The sequence below is a fragment of the Protomyctophum bolini genome (assembly GCF_963924005.1).
Source record: "Protomyctophum bolini genome assembly, chromosome: 8".
Lineage (NCBI taxonomy): Eukaryota > Metazoa > Chordata > Actinopteri > Myctophiformes > Myctophidae > Protomyctophum > Protomyctophum bolini.
Window position 1 is genome coordinate 29,901,906 of NC_137869.1, and position 17,151 is coordinate 29,919,056.

At 42.1% G+C, this 17,151-nt stretch overlaps 1 protein-coding gene across 1 annotated transcript in view; it reads right to left on the minus strand.

Annotated features, from left to right (window-relative positions):
• Positions 1–17,151, minus strand: part of cilp2 (cartilage intermediate layer protein 2) — a 37,020-nt gene that overhangs the window by 19,631 nt on the left and 238 nt on the right. The window lies entirely within an intron of this gene.

Below are 17,151 nucleotides of genomic sequence, written 5' to 3' on the forward strand. Positions count from 1 at the left end.
CTCACTAGCCTGGCTAATAAGCTAGACCCGTGATTTGAGTCTGGCTGATTAGCCAGGCTACATCCTCACAGCCCAAGTACAAATGTCCCAATTAAAAAGTTTGCATCTAGTTCAGTCCGAGTAGACGGATGGATGTGAACTTGAATCACCCACTGTGATGCATTGGGAGGTGAACTAGGGACAGCCAAATATCCAAGGATGCAGAACAAAATAAATCCCTTCAGCTCACTTCAAGGCAAGCACACTTACAAACGAGCCATGGATATGGTTTAAAAGCCTTTAATGTGCAGGGCATAGCTTCATTAGCACTATTAAAACCATGGTTATGAAGCCAACAACGATGCTTAACCTTGCTTAGATGGAAATAAGCCTCAGGGCTTTATTGTGTTTTAATCTCTCGGATATTGTGCTGATGTACTTACTCTCTTCTTTTTATCACCAAATAAATTCAATCAATCAATCCATATATTTTTGGAGAGAAATACCAGTTTTTTGGGATGTAACGTAAGAACTATATATTCAGATAGTGGACGGACGGACAGACAGACAGACAGACAGACAGATTGGGATTGGGATTCGCCAGGTTGAGGTAACGATTCGATTCTATGATGCATCACACTTTTCTATATTACTGCACAACATGGCAGTAATACAATACAAGCAGTCAGATATACTGAACAACGTATTTTATTTAGAATTATATTTATATAATATTATATACTGTACAGTATTATAATTATTATAATTACCAGTAAGACGCCTGAGGGCGAGAAGCAACCTCACCATAAAGGGCGAGGTCGCATGCACTGGCCATATATGGAGTGTATCTTGAGTGTACAGGTTTTGATGAGGTCAGATCAACATATGGAATGTCAGAACAGGTCAGCTCCATATATGGAGATCTAAGGGTGGCAGCGGGGGCAGTGTCTTGAGTGTACAGGGTTTGATGAGGGCCCAGGTAGGGCCGGGACTTCATTTTCGGGCCTGTTGAGAACTCTAGTTTTCGCCGGCTGCACAAATAACTTTGGGGCAGGCCTGTCTAGAGTCTAAATGGACAGGTATCAGTCAAAAGGGAGACATCGAAGAGGAAGGATGGATGGGGAAGGATTGACATATATCCATATACTAATACCCTTACTGATACCCTTTACGTCTGTGTGTGGGTTGAAAAAATATTGAACCAATGGAAAGTAGTAAAAAGCGCTTCGGACAAAACCTCTTAACTCCATTGGACCCTCAAACTGTCTGCTATAAAGCAACTAACTCCACCCCCTCTCCTTATCTCATGCAAGTAATTGACAATTTATAAAGTCACGACACCAACTTTGATGAGGCAGTATTGCTTCAAAATATAAGATTTTCTTCATTTGCTGAAAAAATTAATTGGGGGGTCCCAGAGATATAAATGCCATTCAATGGGGGTCCGTAGACTAATGGATGTCAAACTGGGGGTCCTTGAAATTACGGTAAACAGTTGAGAATCACTGCTGGAGCCGTAAAAATCTTATCTGGGGGTCCGCGGGCTAATTAGTGCCAATTTGGGGGTCCTTGACATGAAAAAGTTTGGGAACCACTGCTGTAGAGGAGATTCACAGGTGACGGGTAGGGGGCAGATGAGGCATTCCCTCCGAAACGCCTCCTCCACCAACATCACAAGACAGAGGGTTTGACCTGAAGCCACAAGGGAAAAGGAAAGGAGGGCGTCCATGGAACACCTGGAGAAATGAGACAGCGGCACAGGCCAAGATAACCAGCATGAGGTGGAATGAACTGGTCATGGACTGCCCAGAACATAGCCATGGAGACAAGTTGTCCATGGCTGAAGCTCTCTCAGGATTGATGGGTCTAGTAAATACATAAGCAAATCTCCACTGTAAAAGGTTCTTCTCCAGCATAATCTACGTACCAATGCATCTCTCCCTAGCCCATGTCCTTAGGGTTAATTTATCCATTAACTCTGACCTTGTATGTGTCCATTGGGTTCCATTTGGAGTTAGATTAACACTGAGGATTTTACCGTGTAATACAAAAGCACATCACATAATACACAATATATCCAAAGCTCATCAACAAGAGAGAATGTTTGTTTGATTTGAAAGAGAAATATCCCTTTAACCATATGAACCCTAGTGTCCCTATTCTGGGGAATAATAGACCAACATTCTGAAGAAAGAACAAAAATGCAAAGACATTTGGAGGGGGCCAAGTACAGACCCCTGGCCCTGGGGGACCCCAGTACAGACCCCTGGCCCTGGGGGACCCCAGTACAGACCCCTGGCCCTGGGGGACCCCAGTACAGACCCCTGGCCCTGGGGGACCCCAGTACAGACCCCTGGCCCTGGGGGACCCCAGTACAGACCCCTGGCCCTGGGGGACCCCAGTGATGAAGTAAGTTTGGTTTAAGACCAGTGGTTAAGTTATTTGTACCTCGTCATACAAGTTTCAGAAATGTGATCTTCTATTTCCGGCACACGGCACCATAGTACAATGGAGCATACATTAAGCATTAGACCAGGGGTTCTTAAACATTTTATACAAGGACTTTTTTATGGGGGAAATGTTTTGGCGATTCCCACACTTGATTTATATTGCAATTTAGAAGATGAAATATTTAAAAAGTGATATATATTATATTACATTTACAATGCTATGATTCTTGCTTATTTAAACTTGGTACAGTATGTACATATTTGTAAATAGAGGCATACTGTATAATTTGGCCTATGACATCCAGAACCTTAAAAAAAAGGACAAAACTCACTAGGCTATGCTAAAAAAAGGGGGGGGGGGGGAAGGAATTCAACAGACTTGGTATAATTGTATAATTGGTACAACCCCACCATCATCTTCCCGGAGACAGGGCCCCGACTCCAGACCCTCTGCACTAATGCTTTACATCAGTTGGACTCAGACTGTCTGTGAATGTCAGTGGAATGTCTCAGTCCAGGATGTGGGTGTACGGACTACGGACTGCGGGGGAAATCCATGGTTGTTATCCCATCTGGGAACGTGTTTCAGTGCGTGTGTGCTCATGTAGTAGACAGGTGTCTGCGTGCATACGTGTTTTACTGCATGGATGCGTTTGTGTGTATGACAGTGGATCTCACGCTTCAATGCATATACAGTACATATACCTGTACTCATGCATAAACACAAATGACGCACACACGCACGCACCCATGCACACACACACACACGGATGCACGCGCACACACTTCGCATATGCACGCACACTGACAGCACACATTATATTACGCAGAGGTCTAAGCATGTTCTGGTCCTTGGTCCAGGCATAGCAGCTTAATCTTCAGTCTCACCACAAAATTGTGGTGATGATCCATATGGAAAAGTATTATTCTCTTTATCCAATAGTATTTATTCTCAATTATTTTTTTTGCTTTTCTATCCTTCCTATCCTTGCTGTCCTTATTCTGTTTAAAACAGACAGAGAGACGGACAGTATTTCCCTTTGTACCACACCCACCTCTATGAAACTGTGCCAATGCTAAAAATAGATGCCTCTCCTCTCCTCTGCTTCCATCACCTACCGCATTTCCTCCCTCAGCCCTTCATCTTCCATCTCTGTCTGCTGCTACCTCTCCTCCCTAGTGTCCACCTCTCCTCCCTAGTGCCCACCTCTACTCTCTAGTGCCCACTGCCCACCTCTCCTCCCTAGTGTCCACCTCTCCTCCCTAGTGTCCACCTCCCCTCCCTAGTGTCCACCTCTCCTCCACCTCTCCTCCCTAGTGTCCACCTCTCCTCCCTGCTCCTCACCCATGCTAAATTATCTCGTTGAACGTTGTCCCTATCAGACAGCAGGCTTTTGATACAGATGACATCAGGCCCCACCTGTGACAAGTCACTGTATGCATTCTGTTCGCCTGTAACGCCGGCGATCACAGCAGCTCACCGTGCCCATTTCTACACCTGTGCCCATTTCTACACCATGCCCATTTCTACAACTGTGCCCATTTCTACACCTGTGCCCATTCCACGACTGTGCTCATTTCTACTGATACTGATGATGCCATTCTACTTTGCTCATGAATCATACACATTTTCTGCCAGTTTTTATTTTGCCTATTTATTACTGTTCTGAAATCTTGCCTGTTACCTGGAATTACCTCTGCTCTTGTCCATTTTGTGCCTCATCCTGTTTGGACTGATTACCTGCTCATGAACCTGGACCTACTGTGATCCTTTCTATTCCATGTCCTGGCAGAGCCAGCAAAATCAGGCAACAATAACTGCACACACCACGTAATCGTTGAGTACCAGAGTGTGTTTTCCAGAGTGGGAAGTTGGTCGGTGTAGTTTTCAGCTGTTTAATAGGGGCCACTGCCACCCTTTGTCAACTCCCGCCCGTGGTTGTGCCCCTCTTCGCACCCATTGGTTACCGTTTCGTGGTTGGACAAAAATCCTCTCTCTCCATCCACTACCACTGAAATAACAGGTTTTTCAGTTGCTTCATATTGATAATTATGTGCACTCAATTCTTATTTTAAACTTGGTGTCAGTAAAAAGGAACATCACAGGTGCAGCATGGTGACTGTCATGTTTGTTTTTAGTTTTTTCCAAAAAATGTTCAGTCAGACAACTCAAGGAGGATGTAATATATATATTTATTGAATATAAGATAATCAATGCAATATATTTATTATGGTTTGGCGATGTATTGGATCTGCTTTTTTAGGTACTCAGGTCAAGCGCATCAGTCCCGACCATAGGGACTCTGAATCCCCCCGTACCTAAAACAGTAGATCCAAAACGACAGGTGGTAGCTGGGGTGGAGGTGGGTGAGCACTTTGTATACAGCAGCGCACAGTATACAATAAAGCAGCAGCAAGCAAGCAAGCAGAATTGAGCGCAGGTTGTATGACAGCAGCACGCTGATACAGCAGCAGTGGGCAAGCAAGGCAGAGGAATGCAAAACTCTGGTTCAAGTAGCCGGTATGAGAGATGGGGTGAGCTGTGATTGGCTGAGTGAATCATGTGGATGATGCTGCGGTGGCCCAATTAACGGCCGGCGCGCTGACTGAGGTTCCCTGACTGAACTTGCTCTGCGCATGTCTACGACAGGCGCAAATGCTCATTTTTAGCAAATTCAACATAAACAAGGCGGAACCAGGGCAGAACAAGGCAGAAAGAGGCTGCTGGTTAGTCAGTCAGGGACCAATCAGAAGGCTGACAAAGGTTGAATTCTGTCTGTCATAGACCAGATATACAATAGGCTGCTTTTGACCATTTGGAAATGTATTACTCTATAAAATATTAGGGGAATTTTAGATGGTTTTGTACAGTAGCATGCAGCAAAAGAGTTCTAGCGTAATGGTGCTCTGTGCTCATGTGCCAATTTGCTTTGCATTGCATGCTGTGACTGCATGCTATGACTACTGTACTATATAATATCGCCATGTTGTCGCTGGAACAACATACCATTCTTCCCTACTGTGAAAGCAGCATATAGCATGTTAGGGATGAAGCGGAGTCCCCACTGTTCAGCTGTCCTCATATACCTCTGCTCTCTCTCTGTATCTGATCTGTTCATTAGCCGTGCTGAGTAGCAGTCTGTCTTTGATTACAGACGCACCCCATGTAAAGCTGTGCCAGGCATCATGAGGGGCGGGGGGTTGCCTACAGCTGTGAGACCCTTTACACACAAGTGGCAAGACACTGCCAGTGCCGAGCCACAACTTTTAATAACTATGGCCTCACTGAACCGAGAAAGATATTCACACTGACACTCTTCATTAATTCCAAATCCTGATTTATTAAGCACACGCTATGACATGGCTTTCTGTTATTGCTTTGAAGCAAAATGATTTTCCTACAGTACCAATTTAACTGTTTTTTGAATAAGCGTCAGCTGTTTGCTTGACATTTTCATCTTGGCGTTTGAGACAGGATGTGTGGAAAAAATAAATGCCATGCTCTATGACAGAAATTCTGTGAGACAAGGCAGCTTATACAACCTCTCTCTCTCTGTGTGTGTGTGTGTGTGTGTGTGTGTGTGTGTGTGTGTGTGTGTGTGTGTGTGTGTGTGTGTGTGTGTGTGTGTGTGTGTGTGTGTGTGTGTGTGTGCGCGCGCGCGTGTGCGCGCGTGTGTGGTTATTAAAATGTCTCGTCCTTTGGGTGTTTTTTTTAAATTGATAAAATAGTTTGGACAATTAAAAAAAAAGTTTTAAATGTTTAGTTTTTTGTTTTGTTTTTTAAATAACAAAAATAGCAGATCTAGAAAATTATTGTTGACCTACAAACAAGTATTTTATTATCATCATTTAACAAATCTAACCCTTCTTTACTTTAAACTAGGATTGTTGCTCAACAAATCTAGGGAAGTTACTGTATTACTGTTATTTATATACATACAAGCAGATTTCATTTTCAATCATTAACTTTGTGCTGGATGGCGTTTTCATAGCAGAATTGTTATGCCAAAAGACTACAAGAACCATATATATATAACATAGGTTTTATGTCAATGTTGTGCTGCAGCCTTGGGGCCATTTGATTGCTTTTCACTTCTCATATCACCAATCTCTTACAGATACAATGGAATGGCTTGATAAGCAGAAACAAATGTTTCCACAGCACTTTCTGTCAGGCAGATGTTTTGTTTTGTTTCAAACCAAATCAATCACAACCCTCATCTCCCCTGCATTGTTGTCTCCTCCAGGCCGAAGGCATGGGGAGAGAGTATGTTTTGCACTCCGTCCGTGTGTGTGTGTGTGTCCGTGTGCGTCCGTCCGTCCTTCTGTTACCAGACCCATATTTTCCAGAACGGCCTGTTATAGCGCCACCAGGCTGACTTTTTTTACATTACTCCTCCAGACATTACTCCTCCAAATCCCGCATATCGTTACACACTATAGTCTAGTCATGTGGTCAAGACGCATCTGTCAGATATTTCATATTAAAAGTGTTTGCACGTGTGTGTGTGTCCGTCCGTGTGTGTGTGTGCGTCCGTCCGTCCGTCCGTCCGTCTGTTACAAGCTAATCTCCGGCACCGTTAACCCGGTCGATGCCAAATTCTGCACACACACTCTGGATGCCAATGATTAACCTCTGCCCCAAATCGTCCAGAACGGTCCTGTTATAGCGCCACCAGGAGGCCGACTTTTGAAAAACACTACTCCTCCAGATTTTGTCCAAAAATCCCGCAAATCGTTACACATTACGTCTATAGTCATGTGTTCAAGACGGATCTGTCTGATATTTCATATTCCATCCTAATTGGCTAACACTGGCTTTCAAAGTTTGCAGGATTGGCCCGTTTAGAACAAAACGCCTCAAATCATGAACGCAGCGTGCAATTTAAGTGAAATATTTCACAGACTTTTCCTACTAATATATCCCACCCTTTTCACATTGGCCTATTATAGCACCACCAGGAGGCCACAACCTGACCTGTCCTGGTGGAGACTTGTGCCCCGAGGGGCACTTTATCTAGTTTACTACTCTGTCAATTACAAGCTAGATATTACAAAAGTGCGGGATGGAATGTTATTCCTCCAAACAATATTACACTAATCACTGAATATACCTTCAACCTTCAAGTTCAAACTGTGAAGAGTTAATAGTACAGCATGCTAAATAAAAACAACTGATAACAAAAAAGAAAAGATAGGAGAGCATGCTTTCTTATAATGGCAAGCAGTATTGGAAAAGTTTACCTATTACTATAGTTACTTTAAAAAAGTATATATTATTACTTTACACATTACTCCCTGCCAAAAGTTCCACACCCGATAATTCATTCATACAGACAAGTGCGCACCATTTTTCCATATATATTAGTAAGCTTATTACTCAAAATGTAAAGTAATTAGTTATATTACTAGTTACTGGAAAAATATATAACAATATTACTTTTAAAAGTTATTTTAGTTACTTTCCAACACTGATGGAAAGCAAGTTGATTTGTGGCACTCATTTAGACAATAAGACAATTGAACGTGCCTTGCACAAAATATTAACAGCATGCATTAACAAAAAGTGTAAAACAAAACAAACGCATCATAAAAGGACATTTAAATACAATTAAAATAGTTATTACAGAAGCAAAGTGCAGTGCTAAAGGAATGAATGAATGAAGTGAATGGCAAATGTCCAAATTAAAATGAGCACTGTGAAGCTTGAGATCCTTGGATGACACTCTGATTGATGGAAGTGAACTTGAACATTGTTTCGTATAATGAGTTGATTATTAACACCGTGCTAAATGGCTTCCAATCACTTCACATCCTCAGGAGTGGCTGCGCCGTAATTACATTATGCTGCCTTTCCTCAAGCGCATCTATTTTGTCCCCTTAAAATATTCAGCTTAGTTAATCAAATAAATCACACTTGTACTTCTTTAAACTAAAATCGTACTCTAAACAAACATTAAAAGTCCATAGACTTGGCTGAGGTCCTGTTTTTTGGGGTGCTGTTTGTTAAGCAAACATCAAAACATTGGCTGCCACATGACGTCACAAGTGGTGCTGTTTTTTTTTTTACTTCATTAAAAGTCCATAGACTTGGCTGCCATATGTTGGAGGGGCTAGGGTAGTGACACTGGTCGGACCGCTCATTACTCCGACCTCAAGTTCTAACCCTAACCATAACTGCACGCAGACGCCACGGGCGAGTCTTAACCGGCCACGGAGTGAGTCTTAACCGGCCACGTCGTAGTTGGACTAACGGCCTGACGGTTTAGTGCCCCTCAAAATGAGTATTGTTATATAATAGCTCCCTGCCTGTGTGTGTGCCATGACAGAGGCGTTTGGGTTTTGCTCTGCAGGACCATTTAGTTTGTGATTATCACTTCAAGATGTTCATAATCACAATGAAGCAGTAAAAGCGTTTAGGGGCATAATGGTAGCCCATTAAGAGGTGAGGATAATACAAACTCAGAGAAAATCTTAGGACAGTGACCTTATGGAGGGTATGCCCCTGCCTGGTTCTCATTGTGGTATAGCAGCACTTATCATTATTTTAAGTGGCTTGTTAACACTTTATGAATTCATAAAGGACTACGTTTTATCGTGCACTGCTTCATGTGTCTGGTACGCGAGAGAGCTTACCTCATCTAGAGAGTCAAGTTCAAACAGATCTTTAACCCATTAATACCGGGAAAGTAAGACCGTGTCATTTTAGATTTCCCTATGAGAATATTATATTTTTAAAGCGAACATTTTTATTTTAAATCAAATCTTTGCTTGTCTGTCTAGTTATTCACATATTCACATACATTCATTTTGGGGGTGCTCCTTGACCTTGACATGAAAAAGTTTGAGAACCGCTGACATAAAGCATACTTTTCATAAAACTGTTTTAGAAGACATTTGTAGAAGGTCTAAATGGGTTAAGGGGTTGGAACTAATGATTTCCTCTTCCATGTTAAGGTAAATCCATCACAAGGTGCCCTGCTGCTGCTGCTGCTGCTGCTGCTGCTGTTGTAGTGAACTGGGCTTGTCTGGGAACTATCCATGTGCTCACTGTGCCTGCACTTCATTTGGCCTCACACTCTCTCTCTCCTTTTTCCTTCTGTCTGGAAACCCAGAGGAATGCTGAACGATGGTGGACTGTCCATCCTACTTGAAAAGGACACATCACTCCTCCAGTTCAGCTTCACCTTTTGACGCCAACCCCCAACAATAAGGTTTACATTAAGTCCCTACAGCCGACCTCAACCTTGACCCACCATAAACTCTGAGAAAGGTAAGGAGATACAGCGAAGGCGAGGGGCCACACATAGTTCAGTCAACGGAAACCATACATTAGCACCCGCGTTTTTGTACTTAATGGCCAGGTTCAGGCAGTAACCATGAGTTTATTGCAATGGTTCTCTCTACATGGGGTCCAGATACCCCCAGCTAAATGACTGCCTGGTAGATGGGCCTTACTGTGTGTGCGCGTAACTCATAAAGTGTACAAATACCGCAGATCCACAACTTGCCAGCATACAACTACAGTAAGTATAAATCAAGCTTTATTTTGCTGAACAGTGCTATTGAAGGTCTGCACGGTCTTGAATTCAAAGTTTTAACATCACAAAACGTTCTCCTGTTAATGGGTTACGTGCAGGCTAATATAATCATAAATAAATATTAGAAATAAGAAGAGTGAGCTGAAAATGTTTTTTTCTCTTTGCAAAGGGAAATCTCTCACTCTGTCCTCACTTTCTAAGGTGAGCGTGAGTTTTCCAAGACTGGAGTTTTTCGCGTGCGGCCTTTGCCAGTGGCTAATAAAACGTTGCAGAATATGAGAGAGGGTGTGGGGGGTGGGGGCAGTATAGACTTTATGAAGTTGCACTGAAAATTGATTTAGTCGGATCGGAGAGGTATCGCTGTGCCAGATGGTACGTCGGCAGACAGGCCTCCTCCAGCACGTCTGGACCCAGCTGTTTACAATAGGATACTTACAAATGAAAACGCCTCTTCTTCCCCTTGTTAAGTAACAGATTGGTCCAAGTGAGATTTGCTTATGCTTAGGGAGTGTGATAGGATTTCTATTTAATGGGATAAAAATAATGTTCTTGTTAAAACTGGTCTCCCCATCTCTCCAGCTACAGTAAAAAGGAATTCATTCTCAGATCAAGATACAGATCCATTGACGAGAGAGAGCTGTGTGGTAATATTTTATCAGATTCATTTATTTATTGTAGTGTTCCAGTTGCAATTTTGTCTGCTCATTTTCTTTGTTTCGTCACTTGCAATTCCACTTGTTATCCTGTATGAGTTTATATTAGCAATGATAACAATATTAATTTCTTTGAACACTTGGTTGAACAAAAAAATCACAAACATACACCCCTTTTAACCCATTCAGGACGGGAACCCCTTTAGGTGTTTTAAGCATTATGTTATACTTTAGCTGTTGAAAAATAGCAGATCTACAAGCTCACAGAGCGGCACCGAGTGCCGTGATACGAGCTTGTAGATCTGCTATTTTTCGACATTTGTGAAAATGTGGTGCAAATCTTTGAATATTCTTTCAGAGCAAACGTTTTTAACTCAAATCTTTGGTTCTGGGTGGTCCCTGCAACAACATATTTTCAGATGGGGGAAATTACATATAATTCTGGGGGTCCTTGACATGATATAGTTTGAGAATCACTGATACAGAAACATTCTAAATGGGTATGTACACACCACCATACCACAAAGAATAAAGGTGAAAAGTTGCATTTGTTGATGCAGTTTGAGTCGTGGTGTCCAGTTTTACACAAGTTACCAAGGAAGTGTAATATGTTTTTTACTTGGGCCTTTTACTCCTTAAAATAATACTATTGCTTTACTTGTTACTTGTAATCAAATGTAATTATACACTACTTGTTATATTCTAGTTATTAGTCCCTTTATTGGAAGAGTATCTCTCAGCAGGAGTCACAAATCGGTCAAATTGAGTTACTTTACAAGCCAAAAGGGCTATAGCCTTATCATGGAAAAAGATAGGCAAACCCAGTATTGCTCAGTGGTTTATGGAGTTATCATTGTGTCTTCCTCTGGAAAGAATTACTTATACATTGAAGAATAAACAGAAGATGTTTGATAAGATATGGGGACGGTTTATCCAATATATTACGGTTAACGATTTATCTTATTTAATGGTGGAAACTGAAAAGGTCTAATTGTATTCTCTGCAGCTTGGTTTGGTCTTGTGGCCATAAGGACTCTGTTGTTGTTGACCTTATTTTATTTTATTATACTATATTTATGTATGTACTGTATGTTCTTGTTTTGCTTTTTGTTTGTTTGTTTTTCATTTTAAGTAATTGTATTGTCTGATGTATTATGTATTGTTTTGTTGTATTGTCTGTTTGTTAGAAAAACGCAATAAATATATTGTTTAAAAAAATGGAGTTACTTTGATTAGTAACTATAATAAAATTATTGTTTTGCAATTGAAGTCATTTACACTATTCATTACTGTGGAAAGTCATTATATTATATTACTTAGTATTAAGTTACTGACCAACATCTCTGGACCTCTACATGCAGAAGCACAATGACATAGTCTACACAGCAAAACCCTGAGTGCAAATATATTTGTACAATGTTACATTTATATATTCTGAGAGTTTTTATTTAACTTCTATGGGCTTTCACTGTGCGTAATGTGGCGTGTGAGTGCAACTGGAAACATCTGTCACATATAACTCTTTCTTTAGTCACAGATTTAGGAAATAAGGAGGTATTTGTTCTAAATCATTGGCATTTATTTATTTTTATTTATACAAGGATGTGGCAAACCATTCCTCTTATGAATTAATGTATGTGAGCGAATGCCTGGGAACTGTGTGCCAGTGTGCGTGCGTAAGTGCGTGTGCAGTGCACCATGTCATGTGGAAGCTGTTTTATGCTTGTCTGCTCTCTCAGTCTGCCTCTCTAATTTTGCTGTCTGTCTGTCTGTCTGTCTGTCTGTCTGTCTCATGCCCCCCCCCCCCCCCCCTCTGTCTCTGTCTCTGTCCCCTCTCTCTCTCTCACTTCATCTTATTCATCTCCAAAGCCCTGGGCTGATTCCTTAAGCATCTGTGGACTATTATCCAAAATGCAATTTTTCCTGTGACATTAGCTAATCAACCACAAGATTCGGATGGATTCAAAACAAGAATAACAGTGGCTTTGTGTTCCTTGCAAGCAGATTCCACCACACTTTTTCGTCATTCACAACCGGTCTGCACACTACCCATTAAACACACACATTAAACACACAACCCCCCTGTACCCTGTATCCTCACTTTAACTTCTGCTCTTCTACAACAACGGCACAGTGCCAGGAGCTGAAAATAGCACAGCTAAATGAAAATAGCACAGCTATAAACGCAACTAATCAAAATATAATAACCTTAGACTAAATAATGATATTACATTTCTCATCTGCAGTTACATCATGTAAGCCTGCAAGTGGGAACACACGTGCATGCATGCACAAATGCACACACACACACACACACACACACACACACACACACACACACACACACACTCTCTCTCTCTCAACAAACTTTAAAAAACTCTCTCAAACTCTCTCAAAAATTAAAAGTCCATAGACTTGGCTGCCACATGACCATCATGTTTAGTGCTCTAAACAAACATTAAAAGTACATAGACTTGGCTGCCATATGACGTAATTCCAAAAGCCTGACATTGGAGGGGATAGCGGCGTGCCCCTCACAGAGACAGAGAGGCAGAGAGAGAGAGAGAGAGAGAGAGAGAGAGAGAGAGATAGAGAGAGTTATTGGACATAACTTAATCTTGTGGTTGATGGAATGGGAATAAAGGAATTTGTGCCTTTGATTTGGAGCCCTATAGCTGTCTCGGTCTTGGTCACTCTAGTCAATGGACTGTAATAGACTATACAGCCTTCTGTTTAGAGTGACTGGACCAGACTGTGGTCAACATCTGGAGAACTGGCCATTCCCTTCTGTCTTACAGACACAGGTCTTCAGCCTCCTCATAGCTCAGACACACGCACTCACGCACGCACGCATCAGTCTGGGTTTCAGATTGGCAAACATAACAGCTGCTGATTCTCCTAATCAACTCTGTCAAAGTACAACTCTGTACTAAGAGAATAAAGGTGCTTCCAGTGCCTCTTGGCCCATTGCAGGTTCAAACGGTGCTTGGTTTCACTTAGGATAATAATAATACAGCTCATTTGGGTTTAACTGCATGGCACACAGAGTCTTGAATAGCACCGTAGTTAATGTAGGGTTTACTGTGGACTGAATGGCGGCTGTCCGCCCCAGTGTTCCACCCCGGTGACACAGGGCATCCAGCAACAGCTGTCCCCTAGAAATAGGGAAACAGCTCATAAATCTGTGAACCCTGCATGGGGGAGATGGAGAGAGTGACAGAGACTGGGATGAAGAAGGTCTGTGAGAGGAGAAAGAGGTGGAGACAGTGGGGGACAGAGAGAGCCTTATGGGGCTGGGCAGGGAGGAAGGGGTGAAGAAAAATGGTGATAGAATTTCGCTTGACAGAACGAGAGCTAAGTAGGATGGAGAGAGAGAGAGAGAGAGATAGAAAGAGAGAGAGAGAGATAGAAAGAGAGATAGATAGAAAGAGAGATAGAGAGAGAGCGAGAGAGATAGAAAGAGAGAGAGAGAGAGAGAGTGCGATAGAAAGAGAGAGAGATAGAGAGAGAGCGAGAGAGATAGAAAGAGAGAGAGAGGCGGGGGGGGACAAGGTGAGAGGGATGATCGGAAGAACAGAACAGTCAACAATTGCTTTTTGGATTAATCAAATAAACGTGTTTTAGTTTTATTTTTCAACAAATCAACACAAATGTTTTATAACTTTTTTAAATTGACCAAATCGATTATAGTCCAGCAGAAAAAATAGCTCCCCACGTGAGGTTTTGTCTGTTGTGAACTTGTACTGTACATCTGCTATTTTCCACAATTTTTGCTATCGAAAAGATGTTTTTCTAAAATCGGTTTGATTAAATTAGCATAGTTTGATTAAGGGTTACACCCCTGAAACAGAGAGAAAGACAGAGGACCGTGAACAACAGAATGTCACAAGGAGGAAACATAAGGAAAAGCAGCAAGGCATAAATTTCACCTGTCCTCCCCCTCCAGCCTCCCCCTGTTCCTCTCTCTCTCTCTCTCTTTCTCTCACAAACCCAGCAGGAGGGAAAGTGGAGCGCTTGGATTGTTATTATTGCCAGTTTCCTTGGTGACCGTCTTTTATATCTTGGGGACTGCTGGCAGTGCTTGGGCTTGAAGGTGAAATAAGGACACTTGCAAATCAACCTTGTGTGGCCATAGAGGGTATGCGCAATTGCGCATGCTTAAAGTGAGTGGTAAATCAAGTGGAAAAGCAACAGGCAAAGTGAGTTTAACATAGTTTAATGTTGTTTAATGCAACCAGATAGGACTTTTCTGTTTGGCTGTATGGGCTGTCAAGGCCAGAAAGAAGTTTTTTGCCACTCAGTAGGTGTTCCTGCATAACTTCCGGATTTGATGATGATGTCACGCGCATACCCTCTAGTCTATACTGACGAATCGCATCCTTCGAGTGTCCTTCGATGTCGAAGTATCTCATTTTAATCCAAATTCCTGTTCTTTGCACATCAGTGCAAACATGGAAAGTTGACTAACATGGAACAAACAAGACAGTGTCTAAGAACAGTGGCTTCCATGTGGATCTCTGGCATGTGGCCAGTCTAGGACTCCAGTCGTATGACGCCAGTTCTATGATGTCAGTACTGTTGTCAATCATTTCCATGTTTTGGGCAATATTAAATATCACCTCAACTGACTTCCAGGGGCTAATCTCGCAAACCACATTTCTTGTGCACACATGGAATGTGTTCACAAGAAATGTGGTGGCGATCGGTCAAGCGGTTTGCGAGATTATCCCCTGGACAGACAGACTATAACAGAAAGACTCATAGAGCCTCTTCGCAGACCGCCTTCCCTAAAATAAATTGATCAGATGACTGCAGTTGAGTCCGAGTAACTCTCCGCTACAGTTCTTAGATCTTTACACAGGTTCCCTCTGTCAGAAGAATTACAGTTGGTTTATAAAGCACTGAATGGTTTAGGGACAATATATTTCTAATCTTGAGGTCTATCATGAACCATATTAGACAGGTCTGCTTTCTGCACCACACACAGTATCTAGAACAAACTACCAGGTTCAAAACGGAAGGTTAATAAAAGCTAAAAAAAATCACACCTGTGTGAACTGAGTGGTGCAATTCCCCTCTCTCTCTCTCTTTCTCTCATTAGCAGGCAACAGTACAGCACTATCTCTCTCTCTGTTTCTGGCACAACAGCGCCCCTACTGGTACTAATAGTCATACTCGTGCTCATTAATGTCACATACATAGGCGTCACATATGGCGGACACGGACATTGCTGTTCCTTGGAATGGTTGCACCACTCCAAAAAAAAACCTTTGTGTTTACCACTGCCTTATATTGAGATTTATTTAAAATCATTCTTCTGCACTGTATTTTGTTCTCTTATATTTCCGTTTCATTGTATTTTTCATTCTGTTATATTCAAATGTCCATTCATGATGTACCGTTTTTGTTTAATCAAAAATGTCTTGTGTAAAGCCCTTTGAATTGGGAACTGAATGCGACAAAATACGGGAAAAACAACTGAGCCAGGCTTTAAGGCTTAAGGAACACTTTATCTAGTATCTTCATATAACTGGTCCTCCTCACTAATGCTCATTACAACCATTTCTGTCTACTCGCTCTGCGTCTCAGAGGTGGACTGTGGAATAGTTCAGAAATGTGCCTATACCATGACATCATTGTTGCTGGTTCCATGGTAATAGAAAATACATATTCAAGTGACCACTGATGATGCCACCTGTAGGCACAAACAGTCCACAGTCCACCTCTGAGACACAGCACGAAAATGGTACCATGACCATCCTATAGTGAGCATTAGTGGACTGGAGACCCACACTGTATTATAAAGGGGATGTGGTGATGGACAAAAAGCAAGTAAACCTATTGAGCTGGGAGCTTTTAAACTCCTGTCCACTGTCGCCACATGCTGCTGATTAGCTCCAAGATGGAACGTGCCAATGACTTAAAATAGGGATCAACATCTCCTGTGGTGGTCTGTAACCCAACACGTGTGCACGTGTGCACACGGACACATGCACACACAGACACACATGCACGTGTGTGTGCGCACGCACACACACACACACACACAAACACACACACACACACACACACACACACACGCACGCTCGCTCACTCGCACACACACACACACACACACGCTTCTCTTATCATATTATCGTGTGACCTCACCACCACCAGACAGTTCTACACCAGTCCTCCACTGACATCCTCTGGGAAATGTCGTCAACAAAAAGTCTGCAGTTATGTCACTAACGATGTGCATGTGTTGGCATTATCTACCACTGCCGCATATGTGCCACACTTTTGATTGACAGCGGAGGCGCGTGCGAGTCGAAAGTGGACCTACTGAATCACAGAAGAGAAAACTATTCTCTTAGTCCTGACCTCTGTCACCTTTTGTTTTGGTGACATTTATGTTATTTCTGGCAACTTTAATAATAATATTCAACAAATTAGTTGAAACCACATGGCAACAATACACTAATTAAAGGGAAGAAAAAACTAAGAAAAAAAAATCTCTATACAATATACTGTAAAAAACACATT